Source organism: Suncus etruscus, chromosome 14, assembly GCF_024139225.1.
Source record: "Suncus etruscus isolate mSunEtr1 chromosome 14, mSunEtr1.pri.cur, whole genome shotgun sequence".
NCBI classification, from domain to species: domain Eukaryota; kingdom Metazoa; phylum Chordata; class Mammalia; order Eulipotyphla; family Soricidae; genus Suncus; species Suncus etruscus.
The window spans coordinates 73,285,453-73,312,168 of record NC_064861.1 but is presented as its reverse complement, the minus strand read 5'-3'; the positions used below and the strand labels follow the sequence as shown (position 1 = coordinate 73,312,168).

Below are 26,716 nucleotides of genomic sequence, written 5' to 3'. Positions count from 1 at the left end.
AGAACATGGCACTAGATGGTTCTGGTCCCCTCTAACTGGTCTCAGCCAACTCAGCCTGAAGTCAGATGGGGCTTGGAAACCAGGAGCACTGGTCTTGTCTCTGCCAAAAAATATCCCATAATGGGGCCAGACAGATGGTTCAATGGGCTGAGAAGACTCTGCGTGCTGTGGGCCAGGAGCTAATCACTAGCATGGTCCTTTTTTGTTTGTTTGTTTTGTTTTTTTGTTTTTCTTTTTTGGTTTTTGGGCCACACCCATTTGACGCTCAGGGGTTACTCCTGGCTATGAGCTCAGAAATCGCCCCTGGCTTGGGGGGACCATATGGGACACCGGGATCGAACCATGGTCCGTCCTACTCTAGCGCTTGCAAGGCAGACACCTTACCTCTAAAGCCTCCTTCCCGGCCCCACTAGCATGGTCCTTGAGTATACTGGAAACAACCCTCAAAACAACTGGGTATAGACCCCCTTCCTTTAAAAATACAACAGCTTGGAGGAGGGCAGAGACATAGCATGGAGGTGGGGTGTTTGCCTTGCATGCAGAAGGATGGTGGTTCGAATCCCAGCATCCCATATGGTCCCCCGAGCCTGCCAGGAGCGATTTCTGAACATAGAGCCAAGAGTAACTCCTGAGTGCTGCCAGGTGTGACCCCCAAAAAAATAAATAAATACAACAGCCAGGGCCTGGAGAGATAACATGGAGGTAGGGCATTTGCCTTGCATGCAGAAGGATGGTGGTTCGAATTCCAGCATCCCATATGGTCCCCCGAGCCTTCCAGGAACTATTTCTGAGCGTAAAGCCAGAAGTAACCCCTGAGCGCTGCCAGGTATGACCCAAAAAACAAACAAACAAACAACAGCCAAGGACTAGAGTGATATAGCACAGTGGGGTAGGTGTTTGCCCTGCATGCAGCCAACCAGGCATCTCCACCATCCCATATGGTCCCCCAAGCACCACCAAGAATTACCTGTGAGCTCAGAGCTAGGAGTAACCCCTGTGTACTGCTGGGTGTGGACCATAAAACAAGCAAACAAAAAATAACCAGGGCAGAGAGTTCAGTGGGCTGAGCACAGGTCTGCAGGAAGGAGGCCCGTGTTCACTGGCCCCTGTCCTCCTGGGCACTGTGAGAACCAATCCCTGGGCATTGAACTAGGAGCAGTCTCAGAGCACCTCTGAGTGTGGCCCTTAAAAGCAAAACCAAGGGGCCGGAGTGGTAGAGCAAGCAGTAGGGTGTCAGCCTTGTATGTGCTAGCCTAGGACAGACCACAGTTCGATCCCCTCGCATCCCATATTGTCCCCCAAGCCAGGAGCAATTTCTGAGAGCATAGCCAGAAGTAACCCCTGAGCATCACTGGATGTGGCCCCAAAACAAAACAAAACAGAAAAGCAAAACCAAAATGAAAATAAGGGCCTGAGTGATTGTACAGCGGAATGGGCACCTGCCTTGCTGCCTCTGCTGAGGGTCAGATCCCCGGCACCTCACCTGGTCCTGAAATCAGCAGGGAGTGGCCCAAAACAAATAAAACAAAAATGAAAACAAAACCCTACAACCAGGGACAAGCAAAAACGCAGCAAGGGAGGCTCTGATCTTGCATGTGGCGGATCCAGGTTCAATCTCCATCATCCCATATGGTCCCCTGAGCACTGCCAGGAGTGATTCCTGAGTGCAGAGCCAAGAGTGAGCCCTGAGCATCGCTGGATGTAGAGCCGCCAAAACAACAAATCCCTTAGAGCCATTCTCTTCACTCTTCTGCCTCTGAATGTCCCAGGGGTGCTACCTATTTCTGGGGGGTGTCTGGAAGGCCAGCAGAGCTGCAAATCCCCCCCAAAGGTTCTGCATACTCCCAAAGGTTCCCCTCCAGTCATATGAGCTGCCCAAGTGTGGCCTCTCCTAGGGACAGTGCAGTCCCAGAGGATAAGCTGCACCATTAGGGCCCCCAGCTCCTCTCCTGTTCACCTCCCCTGGCAAGAAGCAAGAGGCAGGGGATGCCAGGTCTGAGCCAGCTGTCCAGGGCTCCGTTGTACAAGGGACTCTGAGTTCCAATTGAGGGGTACTCACAGCCCCCTGCCTGGATACTGAGGTTCTGGGCTAAGCATGAAGCTTGGGGCTGGCATGCAAAAAAGGGGCTTGGGGAGGGCCCATACTGGCCTTGGGCCTCCATCTACCCCACCTGGTATGCCGAGTCCAGGACCAATCGAATAAGGCACAGATGCTGGGGCCAGAGAGAAAATAGGGCCCACCAGGCTCTCCTCCCAGACAGAGGGGGTCAGCCAGGAACATGGGGTGCTGTCCACAAGAATAGTAGGTACAAGCAGAGATGGGGGCAGGGAGCAGAGGGAAGGGGTCCAAATCACTGAGGTAAGAGTGGATGCTGGGAAGGATAGGGAGTCTTTGGAAAAGTCACTTCTGAACCAACCATAAGGAGAAGGGGAAAGGAGAGGGAGGAAAAGAGGCAGGGGATGGAGGGAGAGAGAGGAATAGAGGGAGGAGGAAGAGAAGAAAGGGGAGGGAAGTAGGGAGAGGAAAAGAAGGAGGGAAGGAGAGAGGGAGCAGAGGAAGGGATCACAGCTTTTCCAAAACAAGGCCTCCTGGGCACCCAGGAGATCAAGGGGAGGACCAGGTGCCCCCCCCCACTGTGGGTCACATAGCCATGTCCAGACCACCCACCCTACACCTGGCTCTTCTCACCTGTCACCCAGAAAAATCATGGCAATGAAAGCCCAGGCATAGAATCCCACTATCTGGGCTCATAAGCACCCACCGATGCAGCCCCAAGCCCTAGGCCCAGTGGCGCCAGACTGCAGCCCCTTCCAGAGACAGCAGAACCTGAAGGGCCTGTGCCCAGCACACTTAGGACCCAGGGCCAGGGCAGTGACAGGCAGAGCAGGGAAGCACACCCATTCTGCGCTCCTGCACTAGGTACCCCCATCTGTTCATCCACTTTGGCCATGAGATCCTGGACCTGACCTTTGGATTCTAGCTACCCCAGAGGAATCAGAGATGGTCATCCCAGCAGTGAGGTCCCCAGAGCCTCCTAGGCCAGCTGCCAGTGGGCATGAGGTCCCCAGGCTATGACCCTACAGAGCTCAGGAGGCTTCATGTGGCTTCTGCTTTCATTAAAATTAAAAAAAAAAAAGAAAAGAAAAGAAAAGCAATTAAAATTGTCTTTTTGTTCCTGTTTCTCTGGCCCTAATCATGCAATAAAATGATGGCTGAACACAAGAGACACTGCCGAGATTTAACATTCAACTTTCTACACCCTTTTTAGCCGAGGACACTGGCTCTCCTGGAAATCAGACACCAGGAAGTTTTTGCTCGGTGCTGCCAGTTCATCCAAATTTTTTTGGTTTTCGGGTCACACCTGGCAATGCTCAGGAGTTACTCCTGGCTCTATGCTCAGAAATCACTCCTGGCAGGCTCGGGGGACCATATGGGATGCCGGGATTTGAACCACCATCTTTCTGCATGCAAGGCAAACACCCTACCTCTATGCTATCTCGCCAGCCCCGTGTGGCACAGAATTTTATGCAAAAGCCCAACAAACAGTGAAAAATAGCTCAGTGCAATACACAGTCCGAGAACCACCCAATGCCTCTAACCCAACACCTGCATCCAGGATAGAGGATACACTCATAGGAAGGATCCAGAACTGTTCAGGTGTTTTCAGGAAGGGGTCGGGGCCCAGGTGACCACACCTTGTCAATGTCTAGTAAAATGTTGACTGTGTGGGGCCGGAGAGATAGCATGGAGGTAAGGCGTTTGCCTTTTATGCAGGAGGTCATCTGTTCAAATCCCGGAGTCCCATATGGTCCCCCGTGCCTGCCAGGAGCAATTTCTGAGCCTGGAGCCAGGAATAACCCCTGAGCACTGCCAGGTGTGACCCAAAAACCACACACAAAAAAAATGTTGACTGTGAATGCTTCATACCTGCAGTTATAGATGTGCAGTAAGAGACACAACACATACGTACCAGGGGATGGGGAAAGAAATGTTTGTATGGGGCGTGGGGGGGGGGGGAGTTAAATGCAGGTAGACCTCTTAGTAACTGTGAATTCAGGGGTCAGAGCCATAACACAGCAGGGAGAATTTTGCCTTACACACAGCCAACCCGGGTTCAATCACAGCACCCATAGCCTGCCAGGAGTGAGTTCTGAGTGCAGAGCCAGGAGACTTCTGAGTGTAGTCAGGTGTGGCAAAAATAAAACGAAAACAAAAAAGGGCTGGAGAGATAGCATGGTGGGAGGGTGTTTGCTTTGCATGCAGAAGGACGGTGATTCGAATCCCGGCAACCCATATGGTCCCCCGAACCTGCCAGGAGTGATTTCTGAGTGTAGAGCCAGGAGTAAGCCCTGAGTGCTTCCGGGTGTGACACAAAAACAAAAACAAAATTAAAAAAACAAAAACAGGGCCCGGAGAGATAGCACAGCGGTATTTGCCTCACAAGCAGCCAAAACCAGGACCAAAGGTGGTTGGTTCGAATCCCGGTGTCCCATATGGTCCCCTGTGCCTGCCAGGAGCTATTTCTGAGCAGACAGCCAGGAGTAACCCCTGAGCACCACCGGGTGTGACCCAAAAAACAAAAACAAAAACAAAAAAAATATGTGGATCTTCCACATCAAAGACCACTCCTGAAGGGTCACAGAAAGAGCTCAGTGGGCTGAGCAGGCCATTGGGGCAGGAGGCCAAGGTCCCACAAAATAGCTCCACACTTAACACAGCAGACCCTCCTCCCAGCTCAGCTTGTGGAAGGAACAAGAGAGACGGGCAAGGCTTGGGTGTGGACAGCTCAAGGAAGCTCTGAAAAACTGAGGCCTCCACCAAAAACGCACAAGAGAACTGCACAAAAGGGACCCACTGGCTGGGCGGCCACCAAGGGGAGGATGGCCCTGCTTGGGACCACAGCTGAGGGCACCACTTAAGCTTTTCCTTTGGGTTCTTACTGTTTCCTTACTGATGACTCATTTTCCAGCAACCCCACCCAGAAAAAGGGGGACTCCTGGGGGTGCCCCTGTTCGCAGCGTCCAGCAGCTGCAGAGAATGGCAGGGCAGACCAGGTGATGCATTGGGCAATGAGGGATGGGGGCAGCAGGGAGCTGGTCTCCAGCTGTCATGCATCACACACCTGTGTAAAGGGAAATGCCTGGGCGCGAAACTCTCTTCGGACCACAAGTGCTGAGCACATGCCCAGCTTCCGTCTGCCATACTGGGAGTACTAGGCCAGGAGCGGCCCCAACCCCCCCCCCCAAAAATACGTAGGATGATGGTCAGAGCCTCAAGAGAGCCTCTGGCCCCTGCTATAGAAGACCCTATGCTCAGCACAGCCCTGGAATGCAGGTGCCCAGGGTCTGAGCGAAGAAGGAACCTTGCTCAGAGAGGGTCATGGGGGAGCTCAGGTCACTCTGGGGGGTAACACTCCGATGGACAAGATGGCATCTGCTTCCCGAGGCTCAATCCCCCAACTCCACCCCACAAACCACAACCTCTCCCCCTATCGAGATCAGAGATTAGAGACCCCCTCCTCCACTCCCTCCAGGGCAAACGGGACCCCTACCCTGCTGCTGGCTCTCATTCTATTCTATTCCTCCCTCTCTCTCTCTCTCTCTCTCTCTCTCTCTCTCTCTCTCTCTCTCTCTCTCTCTCTCTCTCTCTCTCTCTTCTGTATCTCTTCTCAGACTGTCTGTCTTAGTCTCTCTCTCTCTATTCTGTATCTCTTCTCAGACTGTCTCTGTCTGTCTTAGTCTCTCTCTCTCTCTCTCTCTCTCTCTTCCTATTCTGTATCTCTTTCTCAGACTGTCTCTGTCTTAGTCTCTCTCTCTCTTCTCTCTCTCTCTCTCTCTCTCTTCCTATTCTGTATCTCTTTCTCAGACTGTCTCTGTCTTAGTCTCTCTCTCTCTTCTCTCTCTCTCTCTCTCTCTCTCTCTCTCTCTCTCTCTCTCTCTCTCTCTCTCTCTCCCTCCCCCCATCTCTGTCTTTCTCCGACAGACACCCCCCATCCCAAAGCATCAGGTGGAAGCACGTCAGCCCCCCCCCACAGTTATGCTCACAAGTGCAAAGTGGGGTGCAGGCAGAGCCTCTAATCCTGTCCTTTGCATAATACCCCAAACTCCTAGAACAGGCTGCGCGCTCCGTGGGTATCTCCGGCCCATCCATTCCCTCGCCTGCAACCACCTGTGTCCCTTGGGCGGCGGGGCCGGCTCCCCAGACTCTGCCCGGGGAACCGCGGGGAGCCGGAAAATGCGGGGCGCGCGCCTCTCTGGACACCCCCAAACCGGAGGCGCGCGGAGGGGGGAGGACTCCTGGGCTTCCCAGTTCCCGATCTCGAACGCGCGGGGCCACATCCCTGCCCGAACCCCCGAGTCCCCGCGCCCCGACCCCGGCCTGGCACAGTCCGCGCGCGCCCCAGTCTGCCGTCCCAGCCCCGACGCGCCCGTCTCGGGCGATCACTCACCGCGCGCGGCCCGGCCGCGGGTCCCGGCCCGGGGTCCCAGAGGCGCCGCCCCGCCGCCCGCCGGGCACTCCCAGCGCGCACGCCCTGGCCCGGCTACTTCTGCTTCGGCCGGGCCACGTGACTCTTTGGGGGGCCGCCCCGGCCCGGCCCGCCCGGCCCGCCCGCGTGGGGGCGCGCCAGGCCCGGGGCCCCGCCGCCTGCACCTTCCCCCGGGGCCGCCGCCCGCTGCAAAGCTCTTCCCGGTGGCACCCCGTGGCGGAGCACTTCATGGAGCGCCTGCTGCTGACAGGTGCTTCTCTTCCCGCGCCTTCCAGTTCCAGTGATCCCCGGAATTTGATCCCAAATTTGAGCCTGTCACGGAGGCTGCTGCGTTCCTGGCAGACCCGTCTTATCTCGGGGGATGCGCCCTGGACCTCAGTTTCCTCCCCACACACCTGCCTGTCACCATGGCGCTGGACCCCAAAGTAGCAAGAATAATGAGCACCGGGAGGACCGGGAAGCCCCGTTTTGCTAGCCCCGCTGTGGCATTTAAACATCCGAGCACACAGATGCCAACTGACCCCTTCCTTTCCTGGCACTTGCCCACGTTTCTCAGCACACAGATGCCCACTAAACCCTTCCTTTCCTGGCATTCTTTAGGCGCTGCCCAATCCAGATCTGTCTCATCCTTTCATCCATCTCTTGAGAGTCGAGTACTTCTGGACTTACAATGGTCATGCTGACTGAACTCCTCACTTCCAAAAATGAGAGAGAGAGAGAGAGAGAGAGATTGAGAGAGAGAGAGAGAGAGAGAGAGAGAGAGAGAGAGAAGAGGGAGAGAAAGAGGAGAGAGAGAGAGAGAGAGAGAGAGAGAGAGAGAGAGAGAGAGAGAGGAGAGGGAGAGAGAGGGAGAGAAAGAGGGAGAGAGAGAGAGGAAAGAGGGGAGAGAGAAAGAGAGAGAGAGCTTCTACATCCACTTTTTCAAAAGTCACAATACCATGTGAAGGATGTTTGCCCTACACATTTGTCCTGCACATGATCCCCACATGCCATATGACCCCTCAAGTACCACCAGGAGTAACCTCTGAGCATATCTGGACATGGCCCCCTCACCCCACCCCACCCCACCCCAAAAAACACTTGTGAGAAAGTGGCCCAACTGGGTGCCTGTTGCTACTTTTCCAAATCAGCTATATCTTATTTAGGGGGAGGGGGAGGAAACTAGCCATGCTCAGGAGTGACCCCCTCCCCTGTTCCCCCACATATGGTACCATATGTGGTTCTGGGATGCAAGGAGGGTAGGCCACATAAAAGGCAAACACCAAAACCCCCAAACTATCTCTAGTCCTCCCCAGAATCCATCAGAGGCCTCTTGTGGAGAAGTGAAGGGAGCCTCTAGAGAGACTCACAAATGCCAGGAAGTGCCTGGGTAAAAAGAAAAGGCTTTCTTCGCCTTTTCCTATAAAAAGGAAAGGGGGGGGGGTCAGAGGGAATGCACTGAAATAAATTTCCCCAGGGCGTCTTTTCCTTTGGTGTCCTGCCCAGGGGTGCCAGGCAGGCGGGTGACTCAGCACTGCTGAGGGACCCTGTGGTGCCAGAGACTCATGTGTTTGTGTGTCTGCGTGTGCATCCATGAATGTGTCATGTCTCTGCATGTGCATGTATGTATTGCAATTTTATGCATGTGTTATATTGTGTGCACGAGTTTGTGTGCATGTGTGCACATTTGTTTTTTTGTTTGTTTGTTTTTGTTTTTGGGCCACACCCGGCGGTGCTCAGGGGTTACTCCTGGCTGTCTGCTCAGAAACAGCTCCTGGCAGGCACGGGGGACCATATGGGACACCGGGATTCGAACCAACCACCTTTGGTCCTGGATCGGCTGCTTGCAAGGCAAACAAACACCTCTGTGCTATCTCCCCGGGCCCTGCACATTTGTTTTGTGTGCATGCTGGGCACCCTTCTCGCACCTGAGTGTGCTCCATAGCATTGCTGCCACAGAGTCTGTCCTTCACATTTTTAGATAATGTTTGTCCTACGAACAGACCCTGCACCCTTGCACATCCTCTCACACTCTCACCCCACAGACGCTCTAACTCTGACCAGCACCCATCTTTCTTACTTCTGCTCCTGGGGTGGAAGGCATGTGATTGTCTCAGGCGGGACTGCTTCTGCCGGCCTCTCACGGAGCACCCCTCCTCAAGCTCCATGCAGCTCCCAGTGGCAGGCCGTATCCTAGACCAGGGCAGTAAAACATCCCATTTTCCTCAGGTATTAAAACCTTGAGGGAGTTCAGGGGTCTGTCTGCACCTTAAAAATTATGTGTAGGGAGCCCGGAGAGATAGCACAGCGGCGTTTGCCTTGCAAGCAGCCGACCCAGGGTCAAAGGTGGTTGGTTCGAATCCCAGTGTCCCATATGGTCCCCCGTGCCTGCCAGGAGCTGTTTCTGAGCATAGAGCCAGGAGTAACCCCTGAGCGTTGCCAGGTGTGACCCAAAAACCAAAAAAAATTATGTGTAGGGGCCGGAGAGATAGCATGGAGATAGCATGAGTCAGTATGTCTCAGCCAGGAGTAACCCCTGAGCACCGCCGGGTGTGACCCAAAAACAAACAAACAAATAATTATGTGTAGGGGCCGGAGAGATAGCATGGAGATAAAGTGTTTGCCTTTCATACAGAAGGATGGTGGTTCGAATCCCAGCATCCCATATGATCCCCTCTGCCTGCCAGGAACAATTTCTGAGCATAGAGCCAGGAGTAACCCCTGAGCGTTGCCGGGTGTGACCCAAAAACCAAAAAAAAAAAAAAAAATGTGTAGGGCTGGAGAGCCAGTCGGAGAGATAAAGCCTTATTTGCCACAGATCCAGGTTTGAATCCTCTGCACACATACCCCATGTACCACTAGACATCATTCCTACACAGAGTCAGGAACAGCCTCTGAGCATTGTCAAGTGTACTCCCAAAAATAATATTAAAAACTGGGCAGGAGCAATAGTACAGCAGGTAGGGCATTTGCCTTGCACGAGTCTGGACCAGGGTTCAATCCCTGGCATCCTATATGGTGGCACGAACCAACCAGGAGTGATTCCTGAGCTCAGAACCAGAAGTAACCCCAGAGCACTGCCAGGTGTAGTCCCCCCGAGAAAGGAAAGAATAGGAAAACTGGGGGCCAGAGAGATAGCACAGCAGTTGTGTGTTTGCCTTGCACACGGCCAACCCAGGATGGACCCAGGTCCGATTCCTGGCATCCCATATGGTCCCCTGAGCCTGCCAGGAGTGATATCTGAGTGCAGAGCCAGGAATTACTCTGGCACACCACCGGGTTTGGCCCAACCCCACAAAAACAAAGAAAAGGAAAATTGTGTCAGATTCTGATGAGCTAAATGTGAAGTTCATCCAGTTCACTGAGGACCCGTCAGAAGTGGGTATTAGGTAATTCGGTCTTTCCTTCATCTTTCTTCCTAGACAGTCAGGTTCCACAAGCAGGAGGCCTGAATCCAATCCCCCACACTACACTGTCCCCAGTCTCCACACTACCAAGGGTGTTTCCAAGACCAAGCCAGAAGCAACACCAACCGGCAATATAGCTCATTTCAAAACCATCTCTCCGGGGTTCGAAGCAGCTATGGCTCTGATTTTGGGAAGCCTGAGTCCCATCCCTAGCACCACAAGCAGGGAGGGAAAAAAGCCACCCAGAGACAAAGTGGGGGTGGAGAGGCAAACCAGGGCATCAGCAATTCTGGTCTGTGGACGGGACAAGGATCTTCCTGTGTCCATGGCTCCTGGCCACTGGACCTGAAAGGGGAAACACCCATGAAGAGAGCCTTTTTCCCAGCACCCTAGATACTTCCCCTGGGCTCACTAGCCTGCCTGCTTGGGTCACTCCGCCAGGAAGTGGGTTCCACACTGGCTCCTTGGGTCACATGAGGGAGTCTGTGGGTATGTGACAGGGTGACTCTGAGCAGGGCTAGGGGAAAGAAACGGGGTCACAGGGGCAGTCCATGGGATGCTGAGCTTGTCATGAAGCCACAGTATGTGGCCAGCCCAGAGGAGAGAACCACTAAGCACCTCCCTTTGGCTCCCACATCCAGTTCAATACCCCACACACACACACACACCCACACTGTCGGCCTGGAGCTCCGTTTGCCCTGGTGTCCCATGCACTCAGGGACCTGGCCAATCTCACAAAACTGGGCATTTCTTGCTTGGGCCTGCAAGCCATAGACCATACTCTTGTCAGTAAGTGTGTGTAATATCTACACTGTCCATCATGGATCCATCTATGCTGCCCCTCTGGACACTTCATCCACAGTGTCCCCTCCAACAACCCCAAAATCACCCAGTCAGATAAATGCCTACAGCACTGACAGGTGTGACCTCAAACCAAAATAATTAAAAAGTAAAGAGTCTGTCCAGGGTGTCCTCTCCAGAAAGACAGCACAACAGATCCCTTTGGAGAAAGGAGATAAAGCAGGAGAGGAAACACTTTGCATTTTCTCCCAGGAGGCCAAGCTACAGTAAAGATGGGTAAAACACAGCAAAAACAAAGATCTGAGAAAAATGCTTGACTGAAAGCCAAGGAGATATGCTGCAGCTGGATCAGGGGACACTGGCATCAGGGGACACAGGCAGGCTCTGAGCACTAGTTCTGCACTTAGGGATCACTTAGGGATCACTCCTGGTAGTGCTAGGGACTCTCAGTGGTGTCAGGGAGTAAACAGGAATTGGCTGTGAGCAAGACAAGCACCTTCCCTGTTATACTAACCCTGATACAAAAAGTTCATTATTTTTATATTGGACTGAGGGTTTGCAGGGTCCTTAGACACCTACAGCTGCTCACTTACTCAGACCACAGTAGAGTGTACAAATGTGACTTGTCACTTCCGTGGGCTCTGGGGAGCCATCACCCTGACTCGTGGTTCTCACTGTTGCAGGATTTCCTGGCTGCAATGCCTAGGAAGCACCTAGGACCACCATACTCCATCCCTCAGTGCTCATATCCCCTCTTCCTGCCTGGAGCTGGGTTGGTGTCTAGAAGCTTGTTGATCTCTCCCTAGCAAAAGGTGCTGGAAGACTTTCAGTTTTCAGGGATGACAGGAAAAGCTACCCTGAGCAGCAGCACACAGATGTTCGTCTGGGCACGTTGGTATCTCACGTTGAGCAATCCTGGGTGTGGAATCGCTGGGCTGTCGGGTGAGTGTGGAACTTTGGAAGAAAGCTGGGGAACTAGAACAGGAGCTAAGAAACTCACCTTACGTGCGGCCAACTCCAGTTCCATCCTGGACACCACATATAGTCTCCCCAGCACTGCCAGGAGTAAGCCCCAATCTCAAACCAAAAAGTCTTTAGAATACAGGCCTGAGGGGTTTGAGGCAGAGAAAATCACTAGTGCAGATTCAGCAGACAGCCAGGAAGGTGGTGTTGGAAGAGGTGTCTCTGGGAACCCAGGAAAAGGCAGGAAAGGCGTGATGCCAGGCTGTGGCAGAGCAGGAATGACACAAGCCCTGGGTGCAGCTTGGTCCTGTTGGGAAGAGCTGGCGTGACCAGGTAGGTGGGCAGGCAGATGAACAGAGCTTCCTCTATAGTGCCCGCTTGATCCTGCAAAGGCACTGGCATTTCTTAAAACCGTGGAGTTGGGGCACTGCCTGGACAGATTTTTGTGCTGAAAAGCCCACTCTGTGGGCACAAGGATAGCAGAGGTGATGGTGAGTGAGTACCAGGGAGGGCCACATTCTCCCCCAGCGTCCAGACACTCAGAAGACAGCAGGAAGCCAGAGACACCAGAATGATTCACACACACACTGCTGCTTGCCCTATAAAAGCTCATCAATAGCTACAACTCCCATTCACATGGGGGAGTCAAGGAGTCGAGTGGACACAGCCTAACCAGAAAGAGGTATTGATGGGGTCACCAAGGCATGTGGGGGTGACCCTGAGGTGTAGGAGGAGCAATGTGCTGAGAAGAGGCTGAGTGGAGCAGGGTTTTTTGGGTTGGCTGGTCAAGGACAAAGGCTTGGAGATACCCCAAGAGCAATTGGATGGGTGCAAAATCGGGAACCACTAGTAGCTCTGATGGGGGCAGTGGCAGCCCCTCCTGGGGTCTCCCCAACAGGGGCAGAGTCTTCTCTGAGACTGGCACATTCCCATCTCAGGCTCTTGTTTCAGTCACGTACTTCCTGCTTTGGTATCTTGAGTTTCTAGGTGCAGCACCCCAGGCCCTCAGGGCCCCTTCTTGCTGGGAAAGCAAATCTGGAGCTTCTTTCTCTTTCCTTTCTTTCTTTTTTTCTTTTTTGGCCACACCTGATGGCTGTCTGGGATGCTGGGTCATACCCAGTTCCCATGCTCTGGTATCTCCCTGCCCCAACCTGTATTTTCTATGTTAAATACAGAAAATCTGGGTCTGAGCAATAGCATACCAGATAGGGTATTTACCTTGCACACAACTGACCTGGATTTGATTTCTGGCATCCCATAGAGTCCCGCAAGCCTGCCAGGAGTGGTTCCTAAATGCAGAGCCTGGAGTAAATCCTGAGCACTGCCAAGTATTACCCCAAAACCAAAAATAAATAAAATACAGTAAGTCTGAAGCCCTAAAGCCTGGGCTCCCACAATGTTGGAGGACTGTCTGTTGTATAGATTTTGTTGCTCGGTTCCATCTTTTTTTTTTTTTTTTTTTTTGAGTTGTGGGGTCATGCTTGGCAGTGCTCATTGGCTATTCCCTGTCAAATGGTGGGTTGTGCGTTCCACAATCCCCAGAGAAGGAGAGATTCCCATGGCCCCTTTCTGGGTAGAACAAGAGGCACAGGTCTGGCAGCAACTCCGATGCAAGAAATAATCCACACACTGTTGGGAAGGTATAGCAGGCCAGAAAACTAACTGCAAGCTGTTCACCCACAAGCCAGTCACTCCAACTCGTGGAACCACTAGCAAAAATGTCAGCCACCCCTCCAGGCTGTTGCCTTTATTGGGAAAAGCAAAGCCCACCCCCAAGGGGAGGGAGAAAAGCCAGATAAGGAGGCAATGGGGAAACATCTTTTTCAGAGGAAATCCAAAGGAACCAATTGAAAGACATCTAATTAGAAGGCAATATGAAGACCAATCCAAAGGCCTCTACCAACAACGCCCAACTTAGGGTTTGGGTTTGCTCTCAGCAATGTGGAGGAGGCGGCATAGTGCCAGGCGCACTGAGTCACTTCTTCTGCACATGTGCCCAGTGCCTGGCGGGTCCTGAGTCCTCCCAGGGCATGAAACCAGAACATACAACTCTCCTGGGAACCCCCACAGCCCCCCACAGAGTACTGGTGCCCTGGAACCTTCTTTCTAAGGTTGTGCCTTTGCACCAGCCCCACTGCAGAGGGACAAGGAAGAGCCCAGAAAGCTGCTGAGAGGGCGGGGCCAGACCCTCAGTACAGCCACAGCAGCGCCTCCACCCCTCTGCCCAGGCGTGGCCAGAAACACAAACAAAAGAACAACCAATACTACTATTATTAAGCCCTTGCCTGGTGCCAGGCAGGCACTGAGTGGGGCGTGTACTGCCGCTGTTTCTTTTCTGCTTTTGTTTTTGTTTTGGGGCCACACCCATCGATGATTATGGGTGACTCCTGGCTCTGCAGTCAGGGATCACTCCTAGTGTTGCATGCGATGCTGGGGATCTAACCCAAATCAGATGTGTGCAATGCAAGAGTCCTCCTTGCTGTACTCTCTCTCTCTCTCTCTCTCTCTCTCTCTCTCTCTCTCTCTCTCTCTCTCTCTCTCTCTCTCTCTCTCTATTTTTTTGTTTTGGGGGCCACATCTGGAGATGCTCAAGAGTGACTCTCCTAGGTCTGCTTCAAGGAATCACTCCTGTCAGAATTTGGGGGACCCATAGGATGCTGTGGATTGAACCCGGTCAGATGCCTGCAAGACAAGCACCCTCCCACCTGTACTACTGCTCCAGCCCCAGCCTCTTCCTGAAACTCATCTCCAGTGCTCGAATGAGGAAACCGAGGCCCCAGGCAGCAGAGTTGCACCCAGACAAGACTCCCTCACCCGATTCACAGAAGGCATTTTTCACCCCACTAGGGACAAGGATCTGGACTTGAGCTTTTTCTTCCATAGAAGTTTCTGAAAGTAGAGTCAGCCCTGGTGGCATCTGAAGGGAGGTGACCAGCCCCAGGGTCAACATAGTTCTTGGCCTAGGAGGGTGCTCTGGGAGCCCATGGAACCCCATTGCTCTCTGCAGGTGTCCAGGAGGCCAGGAGGAGATTCAAGAAGCTTCTTGGCCTCTGCTGGTTAGCTGCCCCAGCAAGAGGAAGTGGTTGCAGGGGAGAGGTTCAGAGAGGACATGTTTCAACACGCACTGGCCTGGGGGAGCCCCACCTCAGCACCTGACCCCCATCCCGATATGCAGAACGGATATCCCCAGAACACTCTAGAATGTGGAGGTCCCACAGTGGGTCAGTGAGAGTCTCCAATACCTAGTCTTCGGTGGTCATGGAGAATGGACAAAGGGTGCCACCAGGATGGGAAACTCCTCTAAAGTTGGAGCTCAGTTTCTTCCCTGCCCTATTAGGTATCTGTGATCCAGGGTCAGCGGGGAACTCTGCCTCACCTCACAGCTGCAGCGTTTGCGGGGAGGGGATTGCTAAATATCATTGGTGGGGGTCACTGTGAGTGGGCAGGGGGGTGTGAGCCAGATTCAGCACATTTGGGACCCCAAAGTTCCCTCCTGCTATATTCTAGCCCTCTCCAGATAGTTTCCAGACAGGCCACACCCCACAGAACTCAGCCTGGCTCATCAACCCAGGAGGTGGTACTTGGAAGTGCCCAGAGTTTGTGGGGTAGTTGTCATGGCACCACCAGAATGTTGCTGGAACCAATTCAAAGCACCCAGTCCGATGACACGGGCCCTGCCGATGGTCCTTGGCACCTCCCAACAGTCACCAAAGATGTCTACTTACTACACCTTGCATGCGGCTGACACAGATTCGATCCCCAGCAGGATAGAGACTCCCCTGAGCCCCAGGCAAAGTGATCCCTGAGCAGAGAGCTAGGAATAAGCCCCAGGCATCATTAAATGTGACGAAAAGAAAAGAAAAGAAAAGAAAAGAAAAGAAAAGAAAAGAAAAAGGAAAAAAAAAAGAAAGAAAAGGGGCTTAGGGGCCAGAAAGGTGGTACTAGAGGTAAGGCGTCTGCCTTGCAAGTGCTAACCTAGGACGCACTAGTTCGATCCCCGGTGTCCCATATGGTTCCCCCAAGCCAGGGGCGATTTCTGAGTGCATAGCCAAGAGTAAGCCCGAGCGTCAAATGGGTGTGCCCCCCAAAAAGGAGGGGGGGCTTAGAGACTGGAACAATAGTTCAATGAGGAGGGCTCGATCCCTGACATCCCCTGAGCCTGCCAGAAGTGATACCTGAATGCAGTGCCAGGAGTAACCCCTGAGCACCACCAGGTCTCCCCCCCCCAACAAAAGCAGATCACATCCTCCTCCCTAGATGCCCCCTCTAAGTCCCAAGCACCCCCTAAACAGCCCCAAGCATCCAGTCACCTCTGAGGTCAGTCTCAGACCTCATATTCCAGTGACCTAAGGCCAAGAAACCCTCTCTGGGGGCACCCCTGCCTCCTGTAGGGCATGTCTCTTCTGTTCCAAACCTCAGCCCCCCACATTAGAACTCACAGAAGAGGGCCGGTGAGGTGGCGCTAGAGGTAAGGTGTCTGCCTTGCAAGCGCTAGCCAAGGAAAGACCACGGTTCTATCCCCCAGCGTCCCATATGGTCCCCCCAAGCCAGGGGCAATTTCTGAGTGCTTAGCCAGGAGTAACCCCTGAGCATCAAATGGGTATGGCCTGAAAAAAAAAATCACAGAGGAAGAACTTTCATGAAGAATTCAGACAGAGTTGAAAGACTCAGGTTTGAGCAGGAAGCTTCCTCTCCAAGGTAAGGTCCCAGCATGGTGGCAGAAACACCTCTTTCAAAACAGCCCCCTGACAGCAGAGCTGAGAACTGCAGACAGACTCTCAGCAAGGCTCTGTGCCCAGGCTTCCGCTCCAGGGTGTCCAAAGACCCAGGCAAGGCACAACCCAATTTCAGCAACTCACTCAAGAGGAAATGCAATAATCATGGGCCAACTGGAAGCAGAGGAAAGGGAGCGGGTTAAGCTGGCACCTCAGAGATGGATTTGGGGGGAGGGGGACCCAGGGCTTTGAATGTGCCTTAGACACAGTCCCAAGGTGGGTGGGTGTTGACTTTGTTTTCAACATTTCTCTCTCTCTCTCTCTCTCTCTCTCTCTCTCTCTCTCTCTCTCTCTCTCTCTCTCTCTTTCTCTCTCTCTCTCTTTCTCTCTCCCTCCCTTCACATTCTCTTGCAGAGCTAGAGCCCAAATGGGATAAATAATTCACATTTTAAAAAATTTTGCATTATAAATATAAGATCACACACCCAAACGTATATGTATACATGTATGTAAATAGATATATATGTATATTAAAGTTTGGAAAATGACAAATTACTCCCTCAATACTTGCAGTTTGATTTGGTAAAAAAAAAAAACAAATAAAAACCTATGATTTTTAAGTTTTCAATTGAAAAGACCACGTTAACCTATTTGGTTAATCAGACACAGACGCTTAAGAAGCAGCAATGGCGGGCAGTCCCATTGGGCTCTCTGGGGAGTCAGTCCTGGTGTCCCAGGTAAACCCCCAAAGCAGTGGTGCATGAACATGCAAATCAGATTCATGCAAGGAGTTCACATCCTTTTGGTTCCTGTCCTGTAGAAACAGAGGAGCCTGGGGAATAAACCTTGCCCAGAACCACCCTTCTTCAGGCCTTTTTCCTGATAACCCAGGGCTCTCCCTCACCCCTAACACACACACACACACACACACACACACACACACACACACACACACCCCAAATGTTCACCAGTATACAGAAGGGAAGGAGCCAGGTAGAGCGCTAGCAGACTCAATTTCTCCCCCAGTTGTCAGTGGCTCATGATAGGTCAGGCAGAGGTCAGGCTTGCAATCCTCGATCTTCCCAGTCTGTGAAATGGGCCCCGGGAAAGCTGCCATGACAGGCCCAGGTGTGGGGACAGATATGAAAGTGGGTGCATTTCCTTTCTCCTATTTCGGGTTCCAGGTCTGCAGCTGGGGACCAGGGATCCGGTGTGTGTGGGGGTGTCTCTGACCACAAGTGCTTTTCCAGCAGTGGCTACTTTGCAGGCTTTTAGAAACCCAACATGTGCAGGACACACCTCCCAAAGGTGCCCAGGATTCGTGGGTGAGACAGGGCCTCCTCTGCAGGTCCCCACCTGGGGTTGTCCCCAACTGTTATCTTGCAGCTGATGCCCGGTGGGTCTCTGTGATTTGCACCAACACGGCACTCTGCACACAGTGCTATATCCAAGCTAGGTGTTGGAGGCCCATTATCTTAATGTAAGGGTATGAGGCTGGGAGCTGGGTCCCCAGCACTGCCCTTAGATCCAGAGGGAGCCAGAAGGCACTGCCAATTGGATCTCCATGACCCACACACAGCCAGTAATCCCTGCACCACAACCAGATGTGAAAACCCCCATGTGGTCACGACCAAGAGCGCCAGCCAGCCTGGGCCACACACATCGCCACAGCAGCAGCAGCAACCACAGGAAGGGAGGGAGGAAAAGAAGAAAATGTTCCATGGACTCCTGAAGCTTCACACTCCCCTCCGACCTCTTCCACCTCCCCCCCCCCCCCACACACACACACATTCTACTCCTGCCATGCTTAGCAGTGCTCAAAACTCACCCCTGGCTCTGCACTCAAGGATCAGTCCTGTGCTCAGGGATCACTCCTGGCCAAACTCAGTGATCCTTACATGATTCTTAGTATTGAACCTTGGTCCGCTGCATGCAAAGCAAACACACACCGGGCTGTGCTATCTCTACAGCCGGTCCTTATCCTCTGAACATTCTTTGGTGTCCTGGTTGTTAAGAATGCACATTTTTCCTAAGGGACAAGATCCCTTACATGTTCCCCTAGGAGTTTTGGTGGGAATTTAGATAAAATTCAACTTTCACTGTGCTCTCCTGCAGTAAAGCACCGCGTCCAGGAGAAGATGGACTAAAGGAAGGAGTAGCTGGGCACTGCCAACTGCTTGGTGTGGGAGACAACAAGACCACCCACACGCTTAGTGTGGATAACTCCTCCTCCTCGAGGGTTTCGGGTAGAGAAAAACCTCCAAATGCTACGCAAAATGGGTTTCACTGCCCCTTGTAACTTCAGCTGAGGAGTGCCCAGAAAAACTTGGCCAAGTAGTCCCCAGACTCCTTGGAAACTACCTCCCCCAGCATGCACCGCTTCTGAGAGTTTCCGGTCCCCTAGAACTACAGTTCCCAGAAGGCAGTGTGCCCACATTGGGGCGTGTTTATAATAGGGGTTCTTATGTTGGGGCCGCTGGGGTGGGTGCGGGCTGCGCTCCTAGGTTACTGGAAGGCTTGTGGTGGGACCTAATGGGGCGTTTCGTGGCTGGGAGATACCTACTGGCCTGGAAAGCCCCGTCCTCGACCCGAACCTGCAGGCGGCTCCAATGTGACTCGCAAAGTCCACTGGAGAGGGGTCTGGGCCCGAGTCTTGGGGTGAGGGTCAGGCAGCTGGAAAGGGTCCGGCCTTTGTCAGGGCCCAACACACCCCCTTAAAAGAAAGGAAGAGACTTTCAGTGGCTACACACACACACACACACACACACACACACACCTCCTTAAGACATGACCCAAGAGAAAGGAAGAGATTTTCAGTGGCTACACACACACTCACACACACACACACACACACACACACACACACACACACACACACACACACACACACACACACACACACCTCCTTAAGACATGACCCAAAAGAAAGGAAGAGATTTTCAGTGGCTACACACACACACACACACACACACACACACACACACACACCACGCACACACATCAGAGTCCAGAGCTTTCTCTACAGGTGGCTTCGGGGGTGCCACATGTCCTTGTCACCCCAGATCTGAGGTATCATAGTCTAGGCAAAGCTCCCCATGTTAGTCTAACCTACAGTCTGGGGTCTCAGGAAAAAGGAAAATGTTTGTATTCTAGATCCCATCCCCCAACCTTGAGACTCACCCTGGCTTTACTCTGCACCCTCGGAACCGCTGTCCTGGGGATCGGGTGCTGGTTCCAGCCAGCTCCAGGGGCACTGGACAGTTTAATGTTGTATTGATTTACTTGGGAATCACATCCAGTGGTGCTCAGGGCTGACTCCTGGCTCCATGCTCAGAGATCACTCCTATTGGGACTCAAAGGACCAGATGGGATGCCGGGGCTCAAACTTTGGTTGGACGCATGGAAAACAAATACCCTGGGCCCGGAGAGATAGCACAGCGGCTCTTGCCTTGCAAGCAGCCGATCCAGGACCAAAGGTGGTTGGTTCGAATCCCGGTGTCCCATATGGTCCCCCGTGCCTGCCAGGAGCTATTTCTGAGCAGACAGCCAGGAGTAACCCCTGACCACCGCTGGGTGTGGCCCAAAAAACAAAAACAAAAACAAAACAAAACAAAAAAAAGAAAACAAATACCCTGTCCATTATACTATCTCTCTGGCTCCTCTAGCTACTCTTTGAACAGACCACTCAGGCCTGCAGGCTCCTGATCCCTCTCCTCAGATCCCACCCCTGATTCGGCTTCCTCTTCCTGATCCCTGGAATCAAGCATCATTTCTCAGTGACTAGTCTGAACACACCCCCGAAGTCCCCAGCATTACTCTCTCTGCTGTGAAGTTCAGCCTTTTACTGTCAGAGAAACAGGAACTCAGCTGTGTGTGTGTGTGTGTGTGTGTGTGACCCAGAGCCAGGCTCCCCTCAGCACCCACCCCTTCCCAAGACCCTTCCTTCTCACTGTCCCAGCCCATGTGAATGAGCCTCACACATAGGGGCTAGTGAGCACTGTGGAGCTGGGAGGGGGCACCCATAAATCATGGACATCTTGTGGGCAGACACTGGCTAACCAGAACACAGGAGGCTGGCAGAGAAGGCCTAGGTTGTGTGCGACACCAAGAACACATAGAAGGAAGCCCACGGGCCGGAGAGATAGCACAGCGGCGTTTGCCTTGCAAGCAGCCGATCCTGGACCTAAGGTGGTCGGTTTGAATCCCGGCGTCCCATATGGTTCCCCCATGCCTGCCAGGAGCGATTTCTTGGGGCCGGCAAGGTGGCGCTAGAGGTAAGGTGTCTGCCTTACAAGCGCTAGTCAAGGATCAGGACCACGGTTCAATCCCTGGTGTCCCATATGGTCCCCCCAAGCCAGGGGCAATTTCTGAGTGCTTAGCCAGGAGTAACCCCTGAGCATCAAACGGATGTGGCCCGAAAAACCAAAAAAAAAAAAAAAAAAGAAAGAAAGAAAGAAAGAAAGAAAGAAAGAAAGAAAGAAAGAAAGAATGAAAGAAAGAAAGAACGAAAGAAAGAAAGAAAGAAAGAAAGAAAGAAAGAAAGAAAGAAAGAAAGAAAGAAAGAAAGAAAGAAAGAAAGAAAGAAAGAAAGAAAGAAAGAAAGAAGCAAGCCCACGTTTCCCCACACCCTCCTCTGCCATCAACCTCCCCACAAGGATTAAGGGTAGACTGACGCTAAGGTAGAAGGAGGGCTCACACCAGAACAAAGACCTCCCAGTGCTCAGAACAGTACCAGTACCAGGCACTGTCCCTCCCCTAAGGAAGGTGATGACTGGCAGTCCAATGTTCTAGGCTTCTAGAACATTCCATAGCTGCTGTGAAGGAGGCAGGAGCCTCTTGATCTGGGCCAACGGTGGACGAGGGCCCAAGTTCTGAGTGGGTTCACAGTGACAACAGCAGCCACAGGAAAAAGCATCCACTAGATAAACACAGTCAAGGGACCAGAGCTGTGACACAAGCTGTAAGGCATATGCCTTGCCTGCGCTAGCCTAGGGCGGACAGTGGTTCAATCCTTCGGTGTCCCATATGGTCCCCCAAGCCAGGAGCGAATTCTGAGCACATAGCCAGGAGTAACCCTGAGCATCACTGGGTGTGGCCAAAAACAAAAAAAAAGAAAAAAGAAAAGAAAAACACAGTCAAGAAGGAGGAAATTCTTTAGGCAATTTAGCAGGAGAGGGCTGGGAAGGACCCCTGGGAGCACCTGTGCCACCTTTCACAGATCTGTCCCTCCCTCACAGGCTCTGTCCCTCTTGATCCCACAACCCATTCGAGGCACCAGTGCCCACTCAGAGTCTATTGACAGAATTACATTTTTTGGTGGGGGGCACACCCAGCAGTGCTCAGAGATTACTCTTGGTTCTGCACTCAGAAATCACTCCTGGCAGGCTCGGGGGACCATATGGGATGCTGAGGATTGGTCTAGTGCAGTGGTCGGCAACCTGCGGCTCACAAGCCACATATGGCTCTTTACAATTTTAATTTGGCTCTTCTGTGTGCTGGGCAGCCAATCCAGGAGTCAGGACTCTGCTCCTAGCCTCTGTCAGTGTGTACCCTGTGTGCAGCCCTGGCAGCTGGCTCCAAGAGTGTAAGATGATACCCAGTATCAACCCTAATCAAAGGTGTTCCCCCAACGTCATCCTTTCTTAAACCTCTTCCTTTGATATGTAAAAGTTCACTGAATATGTACTTTTGTCTCTCTCTCTCTCGTGACCTGAAGCCTCCTGGTATTGGGAATTGGTTTTAATAAAGAGGTGTTCTAGCTTTTTGGGCTCAAGGCATAGAGTACACGGTAAAAGGTCATGCACTCCGTGATCATCCTTTCCTGGCTAACTTGGTTTATTAATTCTTTCCTGCTACCCTGCTTCTTCAGACCAGGTAGGGTGGGGTTTAAAAATACAGTGCCTGGGGGCCCAGAGATATAGCACAGGACCTAAGGTGGTTGGTTCGAGAATCCCGGTGTCCCATATGGTTTCCCGTGCCTGCCAGGAGCTATTGCTGAGCAGACAGCCAGGAGTAACCCCTGAGCACCGCTGGGTATGGCCCAAAAACAAAACAAAACAAAACAAAAATACAGTGCCTGGAGTGATCTTAAAACACATGTTTTGGGGGGCCGGCGAGGTTGCACTAGAGGTAAGGTGTCTGCCTTGCAAGCGCTAGCCAAGGAAGGACCTCGGTTCAATCCCCCAGCGTCCCATATGGTCCCGCCAAGTCAGGGGCAATTTCTGAGCTCTTAGCCAGAAGTAACCCCTGAGCATCAAACGGGTGTGGCCCGAGAAACCAAAAAAAAAAAAAATAATAATAATAATTTTAAAAAACACATATTTTGGGCTGGCGAGGTGGCGCTAGAAGTAAGGTGTCTGCCTTGCAAGCGCTAGCCAAGGAAGGACCGCGGTTCAATTCCCCGGTGTCCCATATGGTCCCCACAAGCCAGGGGCAATTTCTGAGTGCTTAGCCAGGAGTAACCCCTGAGCATCAAATGGGTGTGGCCCAAAAAACAAAAAAAAACCCATATTTTATTTTGCACAAGAGTGGGCATCTTTTATGAAGGGACTCTCAACCCAAACCCAGAGTTTTCTTTTCCGTGGATTCTCATATTCAGAGTACTCATGATCAAAGTTGTGAGCTAATGCCCTTAAATGCTGTTTTCATATTGATTATGACTTTCTGCATAGTACAAGTGCCAATCAGAAATTTTTTGCGGGCCCGGAGAGATAGCACGGGGGCGTTTGCCTTGCAAGCAGCCGATCCAGGAGCAAACATGGTTGGTTTGAATCCCGGTGTCCCATATGGTCCCCCGTGCCTGCCAGGAGCTATTTCTGAGCAGACAGCCAGGAGTAACCCCTGAGCACTGCCGGGTGTGGCCCAAAAACCAAAAAAAAAAAAAGAAAAAAAGAAAAAAGAAAAATTTTTTGCAAGAGTGGAAACATTTCAAGATCTCCTTCTCAGACACAGCTATCCCAAAATCAGATTCTTTTTTGAATACATCCATCTTATGTCTCACTGTAAAATCTACCTGTGAAACTCCCCTACAGAGAAATATTAAATTCATAGAGAAAATGAACAATGTCTGCCAAATACACAAGCTTAGCTACCCATTCCTTGTCCAACTGGGCTTTACAAAGTCAGAGTTCTGCTCTCACAGGAACTGCACTACTTCTTCCCTCTTGCCAACAAGGAGACAGGGCACCCTCCCTTCCCCTGAACAGCCACTTCATTCTTCATGGAGAAGATGCTAGTAGTGGGCATCCATACTCTCACCCAGGGTGCTGAATAGCCTGGATTTGATCACAATTGTGAATTTCACAAATTATCTTTACTGTGTCATCTGTCACAGAGTTTAGTTCAGCAGGGAGTTTTTTTGAATCCAGTTTATCATACAATGAGTGGATACAATGTACAGGTGTGCAACTTTTTTTTCTTATGACTACACAAAAACATTGAGCCATGCACAGTGCATCATCTGTACATACATCAACACATCAGATTATTATTCTGAGTGAAATGAGTCAGAAGGAGAGGTGTAGACACAAAATAATCATTTGTGGCATATGAGAATAATAAATGGCAATATGGTAATAATATCTAGAGAAAATAGGGATGAGGGACAGGAGGACTAGTCCATGATAGGAAGCTTGCCATAAAAGTGGTGAGTTCGGGCCCGGAGAGATAGCACAGCAGCGTTTGCCTTGCAAGCAGCCGATCCTGGACCAAAGGTGGTTGGTTGGAATCCCGGTGTCCCATACGGTCCCCCGTGCCTGCCGGGAGCTATTTCTGAGCATAGAGCCAGGAGTAACCCCTGAGCACCGCCGGGTGTGGCCCAAAAAACAAAAATAACAAAAACAAAAACAAAAAAGTGGTGAGTTCAGTTAGAATAGAGAAAGGTACATTATGACATTGATAGTTGGAACATATCACTCTGGACAAGAACTGGATGCTGAAAATGGATAAGTGACATGCATGGTACCCTTTAACAATATTGCAAACCACGGTGTCATAAAGGAAATTTTGCAAACCTCAGTGTCATAAAGAAAAAGAGAGATAGAGAGAAAAAAGCAAAATGCCTGCCCCTGACATAGGCAGAGGAGAGTGAAGGGGAAGAAAACAAGGGACATTGGTGGTAGAGAAAGTGTTCTGGTGAAGAGCGGTGTATATTCTATGATTGAAACTCAAGAATGAATAATTTTGTAACCAATATGCTTAAATAAAAATTATTTTTAAAATGTTTCAGGCACTCTATCATAATTCCTTTATGATATGATAACATATGCCTTTAACAAAGTGCCGTTTTTGTTTTTGTGTGTATTTTAGTTTCTTGCAGAACACACTAAAGTGTCAATAGATATTTTTCCTTTCAGTGAAATCACTACTTTTCTTTGGAACACTGTCCTTGCTTTTAAAGATTGTTTAAAGGTTTTTCTCTTTTACCAGTTTCATCTCCATATTGAAGGATTTCAAATTTTCGGCGCATTTTGGTTATCAAGAGGAAACGTTTTGAAATGTTTTGCTTCCTTATTATCAGAAATCAAAGCATTTTTCCTCGAGATGGGTGTTCACTATCCAGAATTAACAAACGATCAGTGGATTCAAAAACTGTATTTCATGGTGGATGTTACTTTACATCTAAATCAGCTTAATCATAAACTACAGGGGAAAGGAAACACAATTTTTTCAATGTTAGAAGTTATTTCGTTTGAAAACAAATTATCTGTTTTTGCTCAAGATTTTGACAGAGAAACTTTGATTCACCTTTCAAACCTGTTGAAACATTGCCAAGAAAATAATTCTGATATTGACATTACCTATTTTAAAACAGCACTTTTAAATATGAGGGAAGCTTTTTTCAAGAGGTTTCAGGATTTAAGAAACAGCAAAGTGACATTGGCCTTCGTTAAAAAACCTCTGGATGCCACTGTAACGGAATTAAATTTTTCTCCCTTTAATATTGACATTGGCAACTTTGAAATGCAATTTCTGGATTTAAAAAACAAAGAACTGGGGCTGGAGAGATAGCATGGAGGTAAGGCGTTTGCCTTTCATGCAGGAGGTCATCGGTTCGAATCCCGGAGTCCCATATGGTCCCCCGTGCCTGCCAGGAACAATTTCTGAGCCTGGAGCCAGGAATAATCCCTGAGCACTGCCGGGTGTGACCCAAAAACCACAAAAACAAAAACAAAAACAAAACAAAAACAAAAAACAAAGAACTGTGGAGCCCGACATTTGAATGTCTTTGTGCTAATTTAGAAAGATAGGAGAAACACAAATGTGAACTTAGTTCACAGCACAAGTGGTCTGCTTTGAAAGACCTGGAGAAGGAAGATATGTTGATTTTTAACACCTGAAATAGTATTCCTGACTCATAATTAACTAAAAAAAGCTAGCGTTTGCTGCTCTTTCCTTGTTCGGGTCTACATATTTATGCGAACAATCATTTTCAATCATGAATCTTATCAAGAGTAAATTGAGAAATCGTCTCATCGATGAGAACCCAAAATCGTGCCTAAAATTAAAAACAACAAATACAAACCTGACTCAAACTATCCAAGGAAATGCAAGGCCAATGTTCACATTAGTGTTTGTGACTTTGTCAGTCATTGTCAGGATGTAATTTTCTCTACATTGTAAGGCAAATTTTATGGAATTTAACGTTATCGATAAATAATATCATTCTAAAGTTTTTGTTTTCTTGTGTAATTTGTATCCTCCCGACCTATGTGGATACTTGCATACAGAATATTCTCAATAAAAACTTATTGAAACTAAAAACAGTGTACCATCCTATGTATTTTTGGTTTTAAAAATGTGGCTCTCGGGGCCGGAGCGATAGCATGGAGGTAAGGCGTTTGCCTCTCATGCAGAAGGTCGATGGTTTGAACCCCGGCATCTCCTATGGTCCCCTGAGCCTGCCAGGATCGATTTCTGAGCGTAGAGCCAAGAGTAACCTCTGAGTGCTGCCAAAAAAAAACCAACCAAAAATATGTGGCTCTCAAAATAAATTTCAATCGTGGTTTTGGCGAGATTTGGCTCAGTTGATAAAAAAAAAAAAAAAATAGGTTGCCGACCACTGGTCTAGTACAAGGCAAACACCCCACCACTGTGCTAATTTCTGGCCCCAACAGAATTATTTCTGAGGGACCAGGCCTGTGAGTCGGACCTCCCTAGGTCCCCCAGGTCCCCCAAGTTCAATGAACTTTCCTTTCAGGGCCTGCCACTTCCCAGACTAATGAGTAGGCCCTGAATCCTCACCAAGAGCTCACTGAAGGGAGAAGGGTGGCAACTCTGGCTGCAGCTCGAGGTTGGCCACAAACTGTTATGGCCCCAAGAGCCCCCAACTGGTGCTAGGAAAACATGGGATCCAGGTGGCAGC

The 26,716-nt window shown here is 50.8% G+C and overlaps 1 protein-coding gene across 1 annotated transcript in view; it reads left to right on the top strand.

The window, feature by feature from the left end:
* The window catches only part of GCSH (glycine cleavage system protein H), a 729,662-nt gene that overhangs the window by 383,078 nt on the left and 319,868 nt on the right, over nucleotides 1-26,716 (top strand). The gene's annotated exons all lie outside the window — the stretch shown is intronic.